Here is a 20,410-nt window from a genome sequence, read left to right on the forward strand (position 1 = left end):
AATGCAATGTCCGTGTGCGTATACCAAAGAATCTACAGTTAAAATGGCATCGATGTTAAGAAAGGGGAGTACCTGGAGGGAATTATACCTCATCAGTATTTCAAATCTTTTTTGTTTATGTTAACTACAATCAAGCGCTTTTTTGCGGTGCTCTTACGGGAATGGTGAAGTTATATAACGGTCTACGCAGCAACGCAAGTCACTGCTAGAAGATGATTTCTTCAAATCACCTGTTATTGAGGCAGTTATTTAGGGTAAGGCGAGTAAAAAAAACTCGCCATCATTAAAAATTTGCTTGAGGAAGATGGAACGTCGTAGATTCCAACAAGCTTGATGAAAAGAGACTTCACTGAAAGTACTATATTGCTTGGACTGAAACACCTGTTTTCCTTCTCACAGCAAGTGAGCCATCTTCTTCCAGCAAAGAGTAATAACTTGTACATTAAAAAATGTATTTTCCAAGTGCTTGTATAAATGAGGGCTTAAAGGAAAGAAATTGTTTATGTCCTCGGTATTCTAAAAATAGTATTTTTGTCATCACTTTTGTCACCCTTGTTTATATATAAAAAATAGAAAACTGAATCTGGACTGGTGGTTGTATATGAATAAATGTGGGTAAACAAAGAGAATTGAAACTTATATACACGAGGGACAACTGAAATACTCTTCGAACCCGTCTTTTGAGTGTTAAAAAAGAATCTGTATTTTCCCTAAAATATATTGTTGGGTTTACGCTGTATTTCTTTCAGCCGTAGAACATTTTGGTTCAATAATGATGCTGGCGCTACACTGAAGGCAGTTTATCTCCAACATTACGGTAAAAAAAATGTTGTCTTTGCTTCGTACTGAAGTCGTGCAAGTTTTTACGCGCATTTTTTGGCCGCGCGCTCAGTGGCGTTGTGTTTTAGTCTTGCTGTGTTAGCTTTACACTCATATTTTGGTTTATTAGTGGAGAAGTCCTGCTCAAAGAGGATTTGTGTGGTTGCGCACAAGAAGAAATTTTAATATTCCCATTGCCCTATTATTGCAACATCAAAATTTATTAGCGAACACAATGCCCAACTAAAAATCCAACTTAGAATGCTGTGTTTTGCTTATGCACTACAAAGTTGCCGAACCTAGTGGTGCAGTTTCTGTGGAATTTGATATCTAACAACTCGCTTTTCCTAGAGAGATAGTTCCTCTAGCAATTTATTGGTTTGTGTTGTGAAATGAAGTTCGTACTGCCAAATGTTTCCTGTCATGTGTCGGTTTGATCGACATTGATGTGTCTTCTTTCAATTGATTCCAACTTCTAACGAAGTTTTTTACTTCCGAGTAAGCATAATTTTTGTGTCAAACTGTTCCTATCCCAACAATGCGGCGACAATATGTACACGGTTTAACGTGGGGAGGCTGTTTCACAAGTGTTGTCTACACATTTCGTAGTTACTTGTCTCCAGTCTTCTTCTTTGCAACGTTGAAGGTTGTCTGCCCTGCATCTCTGCCGTACCTCCCAGCTATTATCTCTTAATCTGTGCTTCTGGCTGTACTGTACCAGTATGCGCAAGCGGTCGTGTACGCGAAAGCAACAACATTACTATGGGCACAGACAATGGCGCTTCTGTATTTTCTTTTCCGCTCCTTTTCGGGAGTATAGTTTATTTAGGTAAGCACGCAGCCACATTTTCTCCCTTTGGAGATCCTCGCCAATCTGGTTTGGCCTGAGACGGAGTTGTGGTTGCTCCGGAAGAGTGTTCTGCCTACACTGTACCGCTGGATAGACCTTTTTGTATCATCAGAAAAAGCTTGCCATCTGCTATATCGCTTCCGAGCGAATAATACTTAGAGCACCAGCCACGAACAACATGGCAAGATGGAAGCCGGTTTTATTCCACGCAGCACAAATCCTGATGATGATGATCCCTTGATGGTTGGTGATGATGATGATGACGACATATCATCTCTTCCCCCCTTAATAGGTAAAGCGTTCAGGAGAAAAGCCGTAGCGGTCAGGGGCCCGTCGGAGCCTTGTCGATTTTCGCAAAGTTGGCTGGTGGCCAGCTCCCGCCTCGGCTGCTTCCGGGCTGTCCTGCACTGAGGTCGTAGTACCGGGAGATGAAGTCGAGTCCACCTGCGATGAGGTCGGGGTACTCTCGGCGGCGGGTTCCTGCTGGTTAACGTCTTCCGAGCGACAGTCTTGTTCTTCAGCCCGACTCCTCAGCTGGTCCAGATGCCGTCGCTGGAGTCCCTGTCCCGATTCAACCGTAAGCATCCGGGAGCCCTGGTGACTGCGCACAACTCCGGGAATCCACCGTTGACCTGACCCAAAACTTCGTATCCAGACGGGGTCACCGGCATTAAACTTAGTCTTTATCGCTCTCGGTTGGATGTCTGCCCTATCCTTGTCCGGTGTGATGCAGTCCATTTTGGTTCTGATCTGATATCCTAGTAATAGCTCCGCCGGGGACTTGCCATCCTTGATAGGCGTTCGGCGATATCGGAACAGAAACCGAGATATGCGTGTCTTCAGGTCTATTCCAGTGTTTTTCTTTAGCCCTTCTTTGAGGGTGCGCACCGCTCTTTCAGCTAATCCGGTGGACTGTGGATGATACGGGGCAGTTGTGAGATGTTGCACGATGTTTCGGGCCATAAACTCGCGAAAGACAGCGCTCACAAATTGCGGTTCGTTATCTGAAACGATAGTTTTTTGAAGGCCAAAGCGTGCAAACATTGACCTTAGGGCATCAACCGTTGATTGCGCTGTGGCAACTTTCATAGGAACTGCTTCCATCCATTTTGTTTTGGCGTCCACCACAAGCAATACCATCTGGCCGTCTATCGGACCGGCAAAGTCTGCATGTAGTCGGCTCTATCTTTCGCCGGTGTCTGGCCACGCCAAAGGTATCTGAGCGGGCGGCATTGCCGAGGCCTGCGTGCATGTACCGCATGATTTGACGAGCCGTTCTATGTCACTATCCAAACCCGGGTACCAAAACAGGGTTCGGGCCATGCTTTTCATGGATATCATTCCTGGGTGTGTCTCATGCAGCAGACACAACATGCGTTTTGCCACAGCCATGGGAAGAACAATGCGATGTCCCCAATACACCAAATTGTGGCTAGTGGTTAGCTCCGTTCTCCGGTTAAAGTACGGACGGAGGTGTTCGTGACCCTGTGGGAGGGAAGACGGCCATCCCTCTGCAATCCACTCTTTCACCTTCCGGAGGATGGCGTCCTGATCAGTCAGTTGTGCCACGTCGCGACCGCATATCGCCGTTTCTTCCAGGCCTTGGGTATACAAAACACAGGCGTCGGGGCAGTCGTCCCGCGGCTCCGTGACTGGCAATGGCAGACGACTGAGGGCATCGGCATTAGAATGTTCACTGCCCTTGCGATACTGTAATGTGTAGTCATAATTTCCCAAATATAAGGCCCAACGCTGGATTCTCGCTGCAGCCATCGGTGGAATCGCCTTACTTGGATTGAATAAGCCAGTGAGCGGTTTGTGGTCGGTCACTAACACAAATCGGTGTCCATACAAGTAGTCCTTAAACGGCGCGACGCCGAAGACAAGAGCCAGTGCTTCCTTTTCCAACTGGGAGTAATTGCGCTCGGCCTTTGTAAGTGTCCGTGACCGGAATCCGATGGGGTAGTCAGCACCGTTGACACGGTGAGACAAAACAGCCCCAATGCCTACAGGTGACGCGTCACACTCGAGTCGTAGTGGCTTATCAGGGTCGAAGTGAGCAAGGAACTTGGAAGCCGCAATTGCCTCTTTAACTATTTGGAATGCTCGCTCTTGTTTCGGCTCCCACTGCCACCTGGTCCCTTTAGCTAAAAGGGCATATAGCGGGGCCAGCACGGTGGCGAGATTTGGCAGAAATTTGCCGTAATAGTTTACGAGGCCCAGGAAGGCTTTCAGCTCACTCACCGAAGTGGGTGTAGGGGCTTCGATGACAGCTTTCATGTTGTCATCCTTTGGCCGCAGGCCTTTAGCATCAATGCGATGACCTAGGAAAGTGACTTCATCTTGCCGGAACTTGCACTTTCCTTTGTGAAGTCGGAGACCGTACTCCCGCAGTCGCTGTAGGACCTGTTTTAGCCTGGACAAGTCATTCCTTTTCTGCGCGATGATAATGTCGTTCAGGTAAACTTGCACGCCAGGAATATCGCCCAGAAACCCATCCATCCGCCTTTGGAATATGGCCGGAGCAGAACTTACGCCAAAAGGCAGCCGGTTAAAACAAAACAGGCCCTTGTGCGTGTTGAGGACGGTCATCTTCTTGGCCTCTTCATCCAACGGTAACTGGTTGTAAGCTTGACGTAAGTCCAGAGTCGTGAAGACCTCCCCTCCGTTTAGCTTGGCAAAGATGTCATCCACTCGAGGCAACGGGTAACGTTCCATCAGCGGTGCTGCGTTTACTGTCATGCGAAAGTCTCCGCACACTCGAATGGAACCATCGCCCTTTACGACGGTACTACTGGTGTCGCCCATTCAGCGGTTTTCACCGGTGCCAGGACATCCTGGGCAACCAGCTGGTCTAGCGCGTCCGACATCTTATCCCTCAAGGCGTAGGGTACCGTGCGGGCCTTGAAAAACCGTGGACACGCGTTTTCTTTCAGGTGAAACGTCACCGGTGGTCCCTTGCAGAGGCCTAGCTCCGGAGCGAAGACGTCGGCGTACTCGTTGTGCAGCTGTTGTAGTTTCGTTCCGGCCGCTTTTACCTCGACTGGTTGCACACTCGCGACCACATTAGACAACATTGCCACGCATACTTCGTTGAACGCCTTGATTGTATCTCTGCCGCACAAGGATGGTCCCGAGCTGCCGACGACTATGACTGTGCCAGCGACATCTTTCCCATCACACGCAGCGGTCATACTAAGTTGTCCGACGACTCGAAGTTCCCCCAAGAGACAAGAGAGCCGTAGCTGCGTGTTCCGTAATGGTGGCCACATCGCCTTGTACTTCCGGAAGACCGTTTCGGGAATGACACTTACGGGTGATTCCGTGTCCACCAGCATTCTAATGGGGACGTTATTCCGGGTAATCTCCTTGTCAGTTGGCTTAACCTTGCGAATGCTGGCTTCTTGGTGAAGAACCGCTGCTATCGTGTGCAGGGCTTCATTTTCGTCCGAGTCTGTGTGCGCTTCCGCTGTCATTGCATATGAGCCCTGGCGCCATTGTCCGCACATCCGGCGTAGATGCCCTCGTTTGCCGCACCGGTGGCACTCCGTGCGACGGTGTTTGCATTCGTCCTCTGAATGCGATTCGCCACCACATCTTCCACAAGTGTGGCGCTTCTCCTGTTTTGGGCGTGACTTCCATGGACGGGCCATCTGTCGGGCAAGATGTACCGCATCTGGTTCTGCAGATTGCATGCTTTTAGCGTTCTGAGCCGCTTCCTGTGCTGATACAACAAAGTCTTCTGCCTGCTCCAGTGTGAGCTTTCGTTGCGTCAGTAAATTTCTCCGCACGTCTTCGTCCCGCACACCGCAAACAATTCGGTCTCTTAACATGCGCTCCAGTGAAGTTCCGAAGTTACACTTCTCTGCTAGCCGTCGAATTTCCGCAATGAAATCCTGGGCACTTTCACCTTCTTGTTGCGAACGCCTGAAGAAAGCATAACTGGCAGCAATCTCGTTGACTTGCGGAGCGTAGTGATCTTCCAAATGTCCGATCACTTCCTCGTAGCTGAGCTCATTGACCTGTTTCGGGTGACATCGGGCTTGCACCACTCGCACCGCACTGTTCGTTAGCGAAGCTATAAGCAGTGCCCGCTTCTTCGTCGGCTCCTCGATGCTATGGGCTTTGAAGTAAGCTTCCAGGCGAACCCGGTACGTAGGCCACGTACCTTCTTCATCGGTGAATTCCGGTGGCCGCCCGGCACTCATTCTTGCGTGGGACTACTCGCCTAGCGCAAGCGCGATCCTCGTCGCCACTGCTATATCGCTTCCGAGCGAATAATACTTAGAGCACCAGCCACGAACAACATGGCAAGATGGAAGCCGGTTTTATTCCACGCAGCACAAATCCTGATGATGATGATCCCTTGATTGTTGGTGATGATGATGATGACGACATATCACCATCAAAAAACGATTATATGAGAACGGCTTTTCTGGCTCTATAGTGCGTCAAGATAAACAATTTGCTAAAATCTTTAGAACAAACATTGGAACAATGACAGCGCACATGTTCACAACCACACTTGTAGGCTCCGGTGCTAGTGCTTGCAAAGTGAAGTGCTGCTCTGTAAGCGAAAAAGCTTCTTAAAACTTTAAAGGTGCGGTGTTTACGGTGATGGGATCTCAACTTTACTGACCCACAGCTTTATTTAATCAAAACAGCTTATACAATATATTCGCATCTCCTCGATATTGAACCCTATTAAAGGTATGTTTACTATGTTACAAGATTTTATTACAAATGGATGGATTCATTTGGATAAATGTGGCTGAATATTGATTAAAATATAAGATAGAGAGACGTCTACAATGGCTGCTCATGGATACGCAAGTTACTATCCTGCCAGGAGATAAAACTTCTTGTGTTTCTATACTCGGTAGTGTTGCTGTAGGGATGTTAAGAAATATCATACACCTTCCAAGAGCTTTTGTTTGCGCAAAAAGTTCGAAAACCTGTATGGCGGTTGTAGGCTTTCACGCTCTCCTGTATTGGCAAACATTCAATTGAGGCGACATTTTTTGTGGTGTGACACCCAATAGGCAATGTACAGGTATTTATCGTTTAAGAACCCTGCTCGTTACCGAATCAGAAAATTTTTTGTTGTATCTCGCTCAGCGAAAAATTATCGCGGGGCTGATAGTCCTTGCGGTCCTAGTCCTTGCGGTAAATATAAACCGTTCCCTGTACCTGTTACGCTGAATTTCCGTAGAGTAAGGCAATTACAATGCAACTCCAACAATCTTTCATCGTGTTGTGCTCATTTGAAGACTTAGCTTGTTTGTAGCAAGTCATTAGTTCGGTTCCACACCTACTGTACGATCTGCCTGATATTTGCATGTATATAACGTTACGCGATAGGTCCGAGAAATTGTATGGCCTGCGTAAAAGGCTGATTCTGCGTGAGCAGCATATATAGGGAAGAGATGGGTGCGCGTACGACGGACTTTGCACTCTGACTCAACACTGACGGGAAATGGCCTCCCAGTCCGTTTAAGTCGTCTGCAAGTACCTGCCACTGGAAGTCATGGCAAATTTTCTGCAAGAGCAGTATGGGAATTTCTAGATGGCGTCTCTGCTGGCAGTGAACCGACACTGCCTTACCATGTCTCTGTTCGGTCTAGAAAGGTAACATCAGAAAAGCTGGTTCAGGGTTCGGGCTAGTTCAGGGGGAGCAGCGGTACTACCTCGGGTGATCTACTATGCATTACTACTCTACATCTGGGCACCTTTATTTCGCGAGAACGTTGAACCACGCCCAAGGGCAGTGTTACTGGCAGAACAAGCCTGGCACGACTGAAACGTTCGATTGACATGTGCAGAGCGCAACGCCACAAGCATGCTGATCATACATTACCCGGCTCCGACATGCTACCGCCTACTTTTTATTTTGGACAGGTGGTGATTTATGTCGGTTGCGCACTTTTGTGAACTTCAGTAGGTTGCGGCTGTGCTTACGTCTGCGTCGACCATCGAACGCGTTGTAAAAAAAACGAAGCTTACGTAACTAATTCTTCAGCCTCTATTTTCCTTGTTCCTTTTGAAATCTCTTATTCTCACAGGGGGCACCCCTCGCGTGCTAATTAGTAATCATGGCCGCATACTTATTGCACTGGTTGTAGAAGAAGAGGAACTTCTTGTTTGTGCAGGACTGTTCTGGGATAGTACACCATACTATACCTAGATCGACTCGTTCAACGCAAAAAGTGCACGCTCCTCAAACTTTTTATTCATGTCTTCGCCAACCTTAAAAACTAGAAAAAAATACTGCCTTTGGAAACATTGCCTAGCACAGCGAGAAACATGACACAACTATATAAAGTTTCTACTACCCCTTCTACGGACGCACAAGACGGACTCCTCAAGTGCCACCATTAGGTTCACATTGCACAACTAGGCGTCGGTTGCCAAATTCTTGTGCTCGAAGCAAGTGTATCGCCACTGGGCCTGTCGGACTACCCGGGCATCAAAAGCCTCGTTTTGAACATAGATCCTATGTTCACCACTGCAGTTCTTCATACTGTAAAGGTGATTCGGTGTCACGATGGACGCCCATATTGAATTTCGGTTTTTGCTCTAAGGTTTGGATGATACTCCAGCCCATTTATTATGCTCTATAGCGTAGCGCAGTGTCACACGCATTCCGTGCCTCACGCCGAGTAGCCGTAAGGCAAGGAAGAATCAACTTGTGCAAGTAGAACGGGTATTAGACGTATCACCCGCGTGCTGCTGAGAGACTACCCTGGTGGCTCTGGTCTGTGGGTAGGCAGTGTCTTTGGATAAGAAAAAATTAGTGACAACCGACGTTGCTTGAGCAGCCAGGGTGGAGAATGCATGAATGCACATAGGACAAACATGGCGCTCCCACTTAAAGATGGCCTCAATCACCGCCAAGGCCGGCAAATCAACAGGCAAATCAACCGGCAAATCAACCGGCAGATCAACTGGCAAATCAACCAGCAAATCAACCCGCAAATCAGCCGGCAATCAAAATTTAGTGACAACAGACGTTGCTTGAGCAGCCAGGGTGGAGAATGTATGGATGCACATAGGACAAACATGGCGCTCCCACTTAAAGATGGCCTCAATAATCGCCAAGGCCGGCAAATCAACCATGCATTTTCTGCTCATCCGCCTGAGCGTCTCTACGACAATATTTAAATGCGCGAATATATACATACATATATCATACCCAGCTTTTTCGCTGAAAATTCCCATCGCTCAGGAACCGAGCGAAACTACTTATGGAAAGTGATATTCGGCATAAAGCAAGAACTCAACGTGAAGATGCAAACACTAAATGAACTTTGCAGGAGTGAATATATTGTGTGTGTAATTACTGTGTGTCATATCTTACTCTCCATGCATTTCTATGGGATACTTTCCATGGCTCAGGAACCTAGTCGCGCAACGTGCGACACTTGAAACTGTGCACAAAGAAAGTTTTCACCCACAATATTAGCTGCGCGAAATAACTTGACATTTCGCTAAATAGCCACAGAGTAATCACTGTTGAAAAGACTGCAATAAGCGGGAAAGCTGCACATGAGAAGTTCTCGGATATTGATGTTTTTACATCAAAGGCAAGGAAGAAGAAGACGAGTTGCACTTGAGGTAAAAGAAAAGGTACACGAAGTTCCCGCTCTGAGTCAACTCTGAGTTAGCGCATCATTTCTCGGACGCGGCGCATTCGTATTGGATCCTTGCCACACTGCACGATAATAGGGACTTGCGCGGAAGACATGTCCTTCTTCTCCGCAGTGGAAACAAAGTGGCCTGTGGTATGGAGTGCGCCAGAGGTCCATTTACGTGGGGGCTTTTCCCGCAAGTTTGGAAGGTTGCGACGAGGCCTGGGGTTGAATAGCGGCTTCTTCGCAATGCTGCGATGGTCGGGGTGCACCGTAATAGGGTTGCCGTACAGCGGCCTCGTACGAACACCGCGGTTCTTCATGCCGCGGCTCTTCGGTCCGCTGTGGAAACCGCACCGCTTGCTTCACTTCGTCCCTTAAGATCTCCGCGATAGACACTGTAGGGGGTGAAGCTTGATTTGCATGGAGCGCCTGGAGCTCTTCTCGCATGATTTTTCTCACCAGTTTGTGAAGATCGTCGAAGTTGTTCCCGAGCCTTTTCATGCAGTTTGCGCTGGACATGGTGACATCAGCTCGGTAGTCCTGCCGTGACCTTAGCTGAAGTGCCCGTTCTACTGCGGTGGCCTCCGCAAAAAACTTGGAGGTCGTGCGCGGAGGGTTTCTCACGAGCCCGTCGAAGATCTGCTTCACCACAAGCAATAGGTGCCGCTCCTTCTTGCCGTCTGCCAGGGATGCATCTGCGCGTCGAAACAAGCGCGCCATGTCTCTTCCGTACATGGCGACGGACTCGTTCGTACGTTGGATCGTCGGATGTAGTGCTGCCTCAGCTCGCTCTTTATGTCGATGATAACATTAGTCTAAAGTAGCCGCTGACAGAACTTCTGCCTGGTGGACATGTCGGCTACGTTGTTGTTGAACCACGTTCGGGCCCCTTCCTCCAGGGAGAAACAGTTGTTGTGTAGCTTGCGGTGTTTATTCAAGCCGTTGAAGTTGGCGATACGCTGAAACCGTTCCAGCGAGTTCTCCGCATCTTCAAAGGACTCCGCGTATAAAGGCTTAGGTGAGCGAGGTTCCTCGAAGATGTACAGAAGAATCGCTTCATTGGGAGGTCTGAGTGTTGGGCTGGCATCCTGTCCAGTCATCTTGGGTGTCCGACTGTCCAACGGCTCGCAATCCACAGGTAGTGCTTCCAGGCGGTGACTTGCGCGCCCGTGAACAGAACTGATCAGGGTGTTTTAACGGTTGCTAGGCGCGTCGGTAAGACCAGGTATCATTGACTTGGCACCTTCAGCACTTCTGTAACGATGGTTACGAATGAGGGCTGGTAAAGGTTTAGTTTCAGGGCGAAATTGCTCCCAGAACTGATGCGCTGCTCCTAGACTCAGAGTTGGAACGTCGTCTACCTCTTATTTTACCTCTAGTGCAACTCATCTTCTGCATCCTTGCCTTTCAGTTGTTCGCGGATACCTGATGTCAGTGTCCAGCCAACGCGCAACATTCAAACATGTTGCAATATGACCTCACCGCAATCCCCATACTTATGGCCGGAACCATACATGGTATTTGGACGCGTCAGTTTAGTTGAAACATTTGTTCATTTCAAGTCGATTTATTTCAAGAAACTGTGGGGCAGACACCATTGCTAGTTTACTGCGCAGCGCCGGGGTGAATAGTGGCCACTCTCATTTCGTCAATCACGTGATACTACACTCTTCTTCGCATTCAAAGCCGCGGAGATTTGTTGGTGACATTGGTTTTATATTTACGTTATCTGCTCGCTCATCCGCGGCAGTGCAACGGGCCGTTCCTGGTCTTTTATTCGTTCTTCCACCATAGCTTCAATACGTTACGCGCACAGCTATACAAAATCCTGCTGCCCATTGTGGCGTCGATTTGATTACTGAAGGCAGGAAGCGCCTGAAATCCCTACAAAAAGCACATCCCAGGCATCCCTAGACGCACTCGTGAATTTATTCGCCATCATAGGGCGTTGTTTGCATTCTTAGCGTCGCAGCTTACGGCCCCGATAGTGACTGCAACGCGTTTTCGTATAAACGTCACCATCTCTGCTGGGTACCATAGAGAACGAGTGCCACATGTAGGTAAGTTCAATGCTACAACTATCCTGGCAAGGATCGGATGCCTTGGATGAGTAAGTAAATTACAAACAAAATTTATTAAGGACGCACTATGGGAGATTGGTTTTTAAGAGGCAAGTTGTAGGTGGACAAATACGGCATCTGCTAAAAAAATGGTTCTAATGAAGACGGTAACTCAAAATGAGGAACATGTCGCAATATTACTTTACCTCGGTGTACGTGCATCTAGTTGACTATGCCGAAAGGCAAACTTCCAATAAAATTGTTCTCCACAGGGACGGGAGCCGAACATGGTATTTATTATTTACAAACAACAATTGCCATAAGTGTGCTCTGTACAGCTACCTGCTTGAAGATGAGTCGAAATTCGGGAAACATCGTCCTACCACGACCCTCTCTAATAGCGCCACTATTTATGCTCCCAAATTCCCGTTATTTCTCGTGTTTGTATAATATTGAATTTAGAAACTGCATTTTGATGGCCACAATATTCGCACGCCTAGCGGCAGCGCGTGGGCGGCGTGACTTCGAGTTCGCATACGCAGAAGATTCGAGAATCAAGACTCAGTAGGTAGACGGCAAAATTGTGGTATCACCGCGGAAGCCACGCTCAAACAGAAAACTGATACGGAGATTTGGAAACGCGGCCTCGGCATGTTCCCTTGATGACTGAAAAAAGTGGGTAATTCCAAAGAGCAGTCCATTACGGCTCGTGCAATGCATGCACAGGAGTCCAGAGATGAACGACATTATGGAGCAAGTAGAACATCGAACACCAACGCCACCGGTTCTTCAGTCTGAGTATCAGCAGCAGCCCCATGCCGAATTTATAAGTCGGGCATATTCTCACCGAATTCCGAAAGTGCTTCATTGCCATCGCGGACATACAGTAATAAAAATTACGCGAAACAAATTTTATTATGAGACATAAATTGTAATAAACAAAACGACTGGATGCACAAATTAGGATGACTGTTAACTGGTTGATCAAGCATCTGCAAAAGATTCAAAAGTTTTCACTCCTGCAGAGCCATTGTACCCGGTGGAATTTTTACTATGGGCTTCTCAGGTCATTCAATTTCCAAAACTAATGCCAGCAGATTAGGATCGCGAAAAAGAGTGTGAATAAAGAAAAAAAGAACTCATTCAGCTCTATTGTTCTGTTTTATCGTTTCATCTGATCCTGAGCAGCGAATGAAAAATTCTTGCATCCAGCGCGGTGGCGTGGCTTGGCGTCTTGAATTTATGCTCCCAAATTCCCGTTATTCCTCGGGTTTGTATAATATTGAATTTAAAACTGCATTTTGATGGCCGCTATATTCGCACGCGTAGCGGCAGCGCGTGGGCGGCGTGACTTCGAGTTCGCATACTCAGAAGCTTCGAGAATCAGGACTCAGTAGGTAGACGGCAAAATTGTGGTATCACCGTGGAAGCCACGCTCCAACAGAAAACTGATACGGAGGTTTGAACACGCGGCCTCGGCATGTTCCCTTGATGACTGAAAAAAGTGGGTAATTCCGAAGAGCAGTGGATTACGGCTCGTGCAATGCATGCACAGGAGTACAGAGATGAACGACATTATGGAGCAAGTAGAACATTGAACTCCAACGCCACCGGCTCTTCAGTCTGAGTATCAGCAGCAGCCCCATGCCGAATTTACAAGTCGGGCATAATCTCACCGAATTCCTAAAGTGTTTCATTGCCATCGCGGACATACAGTAATATAAAGTACGCGAAACAAATTTTATTATAGACATAAATTGTAATAAACAAAAGGACTGGATGCACAAATTAGGATGACTGTCAACTTGTCGATCAAGCATCTGCAAAAGATTCAAAAGTTTTCACTCCTGCAGAGCCATTGTACCCGGTGGAATTTTTACTGTTGGCTTCGCAGGTCATTCAATTTCAAAAACTAATGCCAGCAGACTAGGATGGCGAAAAAGAGTGTGAATAAAGAAAAAAAGAACTCATTCAGCTCTATTGTTCAATATTATCGTTTCATCTGATCCTGAGCCGCGAATGAAAAATTCTTGCATCCAGCGCGGTGGCGTGGCTTGGCGTCTTGAATTACCTCAACCGCATCATGCGCATGTTCTGTTTTTGTTGCGGGGTCACTACACTGCACTATTTCCAAAGTTGATCCCGGAAAGCCTTGCTTTCAATCCCGGCAAATGGGTCTCACAACACACCCAGCAGTTTTGTAGGATTTAGTGTGGCCAATAGGCTGGTGGTTTCCACTCCATTTACGCGAAAAAAAGAGGTATCGTGTGTTATTTTATTATAAAAGGTGTGGCACTCGGTTTTAGAGTAATAGCTTTTTTGTATTTTTTCAAGCTTTAACTCGTTCCACAATCTTCGTTAGGCTAACAAAATTTAGAAATGTTTTAACAGTAATAAAAGAACCACAGTATTTGCGAAATATTAATGAAGTGTTCTAACATGAAGAGGATATTAAAAATCTTCCGGGCGAAGTAGGGCTTTGGTGTTTGATGAGGAGCGCATCGCTAAGGTTGTTTACCTATTTAAATAAAAGAATGTGGTTGACCTGTAAGTAAGAATTGTCATAAAAAAGTGAGGGTTATATATTTTGTGATGGTATTTTAAAGGCAAAAGTAATGTCTTATTTTTTTCATGCCTGTCACGGTCGCACAGGAATAATAAAATCTCTGTTGCGGTGACTGCAGCTGAAAATTTGTAGCGGAAGCGCATAAAACGCCTGACATATATCCTAGCGTGCGATTTGTGGTACTTCTTGCTCGTTGAGAACAAAAAGCATTTTGGACGTTCTATTTTTGCAAGTATTTTAAGGAACCATACATCACAACAAAAATATGCCAACGCCGAACGCCTTGTTAGTTGCTGCAATAGCTTTAAGTAAGTGTTATCAATAATTAGGCATGCCAATTTTACCTGTCCATTGTATGCTACCAGAGTTTATGAACATTGTCTGTGCTGCATAAGGTAGCGGGAAGAGAAAACTGATGGGATGTTTTCGCGCGTGAGTTGTAAAATATAACATTTTCACCCTAGAGGTTAAGCAAGCTGACCGCATATTGTGAAAGTGGAGGTGATCATGGCTCGCATCTAAATCGGCTTGCAGGTCGCGTTTTAAGCTGTATATTAGGGCAGGTGCTTTGGCATGTTTCAATAAAAACCTAGTGGAATATAAAACGTTACTGCCATACACCCGCTATTTTTGGATATCGGAGCTACGAGCGCCACCTATTGATTACCTTGACAGAGCGATACACGCCGGCCTGTTTTGTTCACCGACAAAGAGCCCTTGGTGCTCTTTATTTGCTCACAAGCACAACCTATCTTCGCTCAGAGGCGATACAGAGGCGATACAGACTAGAGGCGATACAGACAAAAAGCGCAATTTTTTTATCCATCTCAAATTCCCAGGTACAAGAAAAGAAAATCACCGTTTGATATATTCATTAACTGAATATGAACATATTTGTTTTAAAAAACTTTGGCACAACGTCCCAGTTTTTATTCGCAGCCAAATATTTAAATATAGAGTTCTGCCTAGACCGGAAGCAAGCACAATTTCGTATGAATCAGGAGCTAAATTACATTGGCGCAGCCATGCTAGGATGTTTATTCAGAACACTAACTGCATTCATTCACGAGACCATAATCTGGCCTCCAAGATGTAGTAGGTTTCTTACTTCCCAATACTGGCCCACCCAATTCTTGGCGCTCTGCTCCCGGAAGCTGTAAATGGGTCTTAAAACGGCGGCGTTCCGGCGGTCAGAGGCTGCGTGCAGAGGGGGTCAGGGGGGTTCAGAGGGGGTCAGAAGTTGAACATGGCAACGCTCAACCACGCACTTTGTCTATCTAGCGCAGCTTAGTTACGCAATTGGAGGAGCTTTATAATGATAATTGGGATATTATGGGCCTATGCAACGGCTAAAGTGCAGGAGAAGGCTGCGTATAATTGAGTTGCGGGCAAAATGTTGCTACCGACCACCTCAGGAAACAAAGATTAAAGGGTGTGATTTTTGATCCACAGGGAAATAGCAGGAAGAGCGGAAGAATTCCTCTGCGTTCACGAAATGTAAGAGTCCTTGCGACCAAGCTGAACAAGCGATACCAGATAAAGATGGTAAACGTCTAAGGTGCAAGTCTATGTTAAATTTAGCTACGATGATGAGGCCATAGGTAGTTTCTACGCAGGCGTTTAGTCATGAAAAAAAAACCCCGCAGTGGCTCAGTGGCTAAGGTGTGTCGCTGCTGAGCACAGAGAAGTCGGTTCGAGTACAGGCCGTGGTGGTCCCTTTTCTGATGGACGCGGAAACTAAAATTCCCGTCTGTATGAGATTTCGGTGCGCGTTAATGATGGCCCGGTTGTTAAGGATATACCGGTGACCTCCACTACGGCGCGCCTCATGGCCTGAGTTGCATCGGCACTTTAAACACCTATATATGATGTTTTCAATAAATGGGAGAACAACGTTCAAAGTTGTAATCGGAGACCTAAAGGCAAAAATAGGTAGAGAGTAGGAGGACATCCGGTTAGTAATTTTATAATAGGCACTAGAAAAAGTCGAGAACAAAGAATGGTTGATTTTTTCGTAAAAAATATTTTAGGCAATATTCTACAAAACAATGAGGAAGGAATTCAACATGCAGAAGTCTCGACGGGATCAAAAACCTTATTCAATTCATAATAATGGACAACACAGCTATTTTGCGAGTTGTAAGTAATAGGTAAGATTGGATTAGCGATCATAGAATGCTTAGGTGCAAAGTAAGTCGGAATCACCAAGCAAAAATAGACAAGCAATCGGAACATCAGAAACTCTCCATGAGGCTGATGAACCGGGACGGAGGAATTCATCCGAGTGATTTCACCCAGTTAGGTAGTAAAATTGGGGATATTTTCGGCAGCCTAACTGACAACATAACAGCAATCAGAGCATTATGCGGGGCTATTGGAGACGCAGAAGGTAGAAAGCAAAAAGGAATACCAACCCAGCCAATAAAGAACCTATGTACGAGAAAAAATAAAAACGTTTCCCAGCAAAAAAAAAAACTCATTACCGAACGTAAGAACATTGAATTGTACAGTATGGCGAAGGAGCAGGAGCAAGCGGAGCCGTCAAAATTGTTTACCAGATGCAAGACAAACTATATTCGTCCGTAAACATCGTAGTCTTTGAGGAAACGGTGGAAGAAAGAGGACACTTGAAGGAAACAAAGAAGAAGTAAGGTATTGAACGAGACCTAATGTATGTACTCAGCGACAAACTAAGAAACATTACGCTGAATGTGGAGGAGAATAAAGATAAGGGAGCACTTTTACAGCAGGCTATACGGTCGCAACTTTGGTCGAGGGGAAACTGCTGAGCCTAAAAGCATAGCTTGTGATCTTCCTGCAAAAAGAAAGATGAAGGAGAAAAGGTGCCTTATTGCATGGAACTAGGAAAATATGTAGGTGATGACGTCATGATCGTGGTCGTTTTAAGCGACGATAGAAATATATACTGGAAAGGTGGCTAAAGTATTTTCAGAATGCTTGAGAACTTGAAATGCCTGAGAAACAGATAACCACCGCCTGAAAAAATGCCGCGATATTTTTATTGATACGAAGCAGAAAGCAAAATGTTTCAGAATTGTCAACCCACTGGCCTACTGCCGGTTCTATACAAGCATTTTACCAAGTTAATAGGTAACAGCATCAAAGCAGCCATAATATTCGACAACCGAAGAGCAGGCTCGGTTTAAAAAAGGATACTGCATAATGAATAAAATTCATGCCATACCCAAGCAAGAGAAAATGCCAGAGATTGTAATTGACGCTTTACATGACATTTATATACCATGAAAAAGCGTTTATTCAATTAACACCGCCCAGTGATGTAGGGTTTGAAGAAAAAAGAAGGGAGGAGGTGAATGTAGGATTTCAAAACGACATATATCGGGAATGCACGGCGGGGATAACCCGTCTAAAAATTTGGAAAATTTTCTAACCAAAAATGAGTGCGACAAGGATATTCCATCTCGCCAAAATCGTTCACAGCGTGTCTGGCGACGATATTCAGGAAGATTCACGAGGAGAACGCAGGTTATCGCAAAAGCAGGTAATACTAAACTTTTTTTATTGTCGGAGGCCATATCGTCTAGTTCAGTGAATATGCCGTACAACACCACAAATTAAGCTATAAACTACACCCAGAGAGGTTCGCCGGGGGGCTAGAGATAAAAATGAATAAATCTTAATCACCGATAAATATTTATGGTGAACGCTTCCTTTTTTCATATTTGTAACAAAACAGTTGAACAAGTAAAAGACTACCGGTGGTCTTCTTGCACCTTGAACCAGTTGTCGCGGCTGATCTCATCTTTGAGAAGAAAGAAATCTCGCGCAGAGTAGGAACGGGCCCTGATACACTCGGCACGAACTCTCAACTAATCAAAAGTATGCTACGTCTATGCCTAAAACCTAAAATGAATTGTATCCAATCAATGCATTGTTCCTGTGATGACATACAGAGCGGAAACATGGCACCTTGCTAAACAAGTAGAAAGCTAAGTTAGGTTTATCTTCTTGAACTTTGAACCAGTGGTCGGGGCTGATCTCAAGTGTGAGAAGAAAGAAATTTCGCGCGGAGTAGGAACGGGCTGTGATACACTCTGCACGAACTAGCAACTAATCAACTTTAGGCTACTTCTATCTCTAAAGCCTACAATGAATTTTATTCAATCAATGCATGGTTCTAGTGATTGTACAGGAAGCGGAAACTAGGCACCTTGCTAAACAAATAGAAAGCAAAGTTAGATCTTCCAAATTTAGGAATAACGCTTCGGGACAGGAAACAAGCAACCAGGAATAGTGGTCAAAAAGTGTACAAGATAATATCTTTCAAATACAAAAGAGAAATGGACGTGGTCTACGACGAACTGATAGATGGTAGACTATGAGGGCAAATAATGCGTACCGATAGACGAGACTAGAAGAAGGGTAAGTTCATACACCAATGAAGACACCCAACGAGAATGTTTGGGTTCGATGATTGAGCTACCCGCCGCGGTGGCTCAGTGGCTAAGGCGTTGCGCTGCTGAGCATGAGGTCGCGGGTGCGAATCCCGGCCGCGGCGGCCGCTTTTCTGATGGAGGCGAAAAGCAAAAACGCCCGTGTGTACGAGATTTCGGCGCACGATAAAGATCCCCAGGTGGTCAAAATTAATCCGGAGCCCTCCACTACGGCGCGCCTCATCGCCTGCGTTGCGTCGGCGCGTTAAAGCCCACAATCAATCAATCGAAGATTGAGCTGACTCACGGCCGAACGGAAGGGGGTTGAACTTAATACTACAGGCATTAGTTCTGCCGTAGACATAAACAATCTGATGATGATAACTCATTTTATGTAAAGGTATGGAGATACAATTCACATGCACTGTATTTATTACAGTCTCTCATTTTGGACTCTGATGCACCAAACGCCCTTACTTTCTAAATACAATATTTGATTCGCCAAACCTAGTTTCATCATTTGGCGTGCATATTATATCTTTGAGCATATCCCGAGCGGATACAGTTCAGTCCTTGTTGGTTGCACCACTCTTACTGCACACAAAATGAATATAACAAACAAAAGTGCAGTAGGTTTTTTTTTCGGAGTACTGAAACGTCACGAAACCCTAATACTCCTTAAAAGTAATACCTATAGGTTCAGTCAATACTGCACCATTGCCAGATCTGGGGCCTGTAGTCAAGACAACCAATAAAAAATTACATAAATTCTTCAGCTGTTGCATTTTGAACCGATTCACTGCGGCACCGACTGCAAATAAATATCAGGAACACACAAATCTCGAATCGTTTTGCAAACCGTATTCAATGTATGTGAGCTGGAAGACAATATACTAAGCCTTAATGGAAAACTGTTTTTTGAAGAAAAAATCAGGTCGGCTCAATATACGTCTTCATTTTACCAAATTTTCATGGACCTAAATAAACAAAAAGTGGCGTACGTTTCAGCATTAAACTACAAGTTCTAACCAAATGGGATGGATACCCCCACACTGCACAGCAGCTGAGCGCGTCCTTTTGTAGAAGTTTCCAGCTTGGTGCTGGCATCACAACTTCCCTGGATTTCATGTGCAGTCCATATACGGCACTAAACAAAATACGTAAAGTTTGTAACTTATGATTAAGGATAAGTTTAAGTCAGTTATCCTAATAAAATTTTGAAGGGCACCAACGTTAAATTAGCAGCCAGATATTAGGCTGTCTTTTTCACTCCCGCATCGCAGGCATCCCAGTGACTCTTTCACGCACCAGCCCAAACCTTTCTACCAAGCAGGACAACACAAATGCCGCACTAGTTCGTAAGACGTCCACGCATCAGTGACAGCTTGGCGAGTAGCTTCCCGTGCACGCCCCTCTGACAAACCTTAAACCGTTGACGCATAACCAGGAATCCGATGACGCGCTTGTGCTCAGACGCGAATTACGCAGCAGTACATGCTTTTGGAAAATCCTCCGATGGTGAACAAAAAATATCAGTTGACGACAGCATGTGATGGGGCGAAGATTCTCTCTCGTGCGGAAGCGATTAGCAGATACTCGAAAGTTTAGTAGTTCAGGCAGCAACTGGGCTTCCTGAAATATTGTGACAAGCCCTTTTTGTTGTTTTAGTGCCCACTCATGCTTCTGTGGGTGCGGACACTTGTGATAACTATAGTAGCCTTATTATCTGCCAAATTCGCGACTTGTAAAAAACATATCGGGAAGGGGCTTAAAACTTTTGAAAGAGGAGTAGGCGGCGGCAAAAAGTGAAGAAGTAGTTCCGAGCAAAGTGGTTTTATCTAAATTAAAACTTGGGGTTAGCCATATATAACTTCCTGTAAGATTGGCTAGATTGGGTGAAGCTTTTTGATCAGTTTTTGCAGTATTTTGTATCGTAATGGGCATTTATAACATTTCTTACCCGGGTACACGGGATGTGGTTGAGGTACAATTTAAAAGTGTTATTTTGATCCTGTAACGACGCGTGGTCGGATAAACAATAGGGTTTAGTGTACTGGGCATGCAATTGC

General features: G+C 45.7%; 1 long non-coding RNA gene across 1 annotated transcript in view; it reads left to right on the top strand.

The window, feature by feature from the left end:
- LOC144139396 (uncharacterized) overlaps positions 1 to 20,410 on the top strand; it is a 124,700-nt gene that overhangs the window by 40,686 nt on the left and 63,604 nt on the right. The window lies entirely within an intron of this gene.

This window comes from Haemaphysalis longicornis, unplaced genomic scaffold (genome assembly GCF_048455015.1).
Source record: "Haemaphysalis longicornis isolate Haplotype H1 unplaced genomic scaffold, Haemaphysalis longicornis Haplotype H1 scaffold_5, whole genome shotgun sequence".
Classification (NCBI taxonomy): Eukaryota; Metazoa; Arthropoda; class Arachnida; order Ixodida; family Ixodidae; genus Haemaphysalis; species Haemaphysalis longicornis.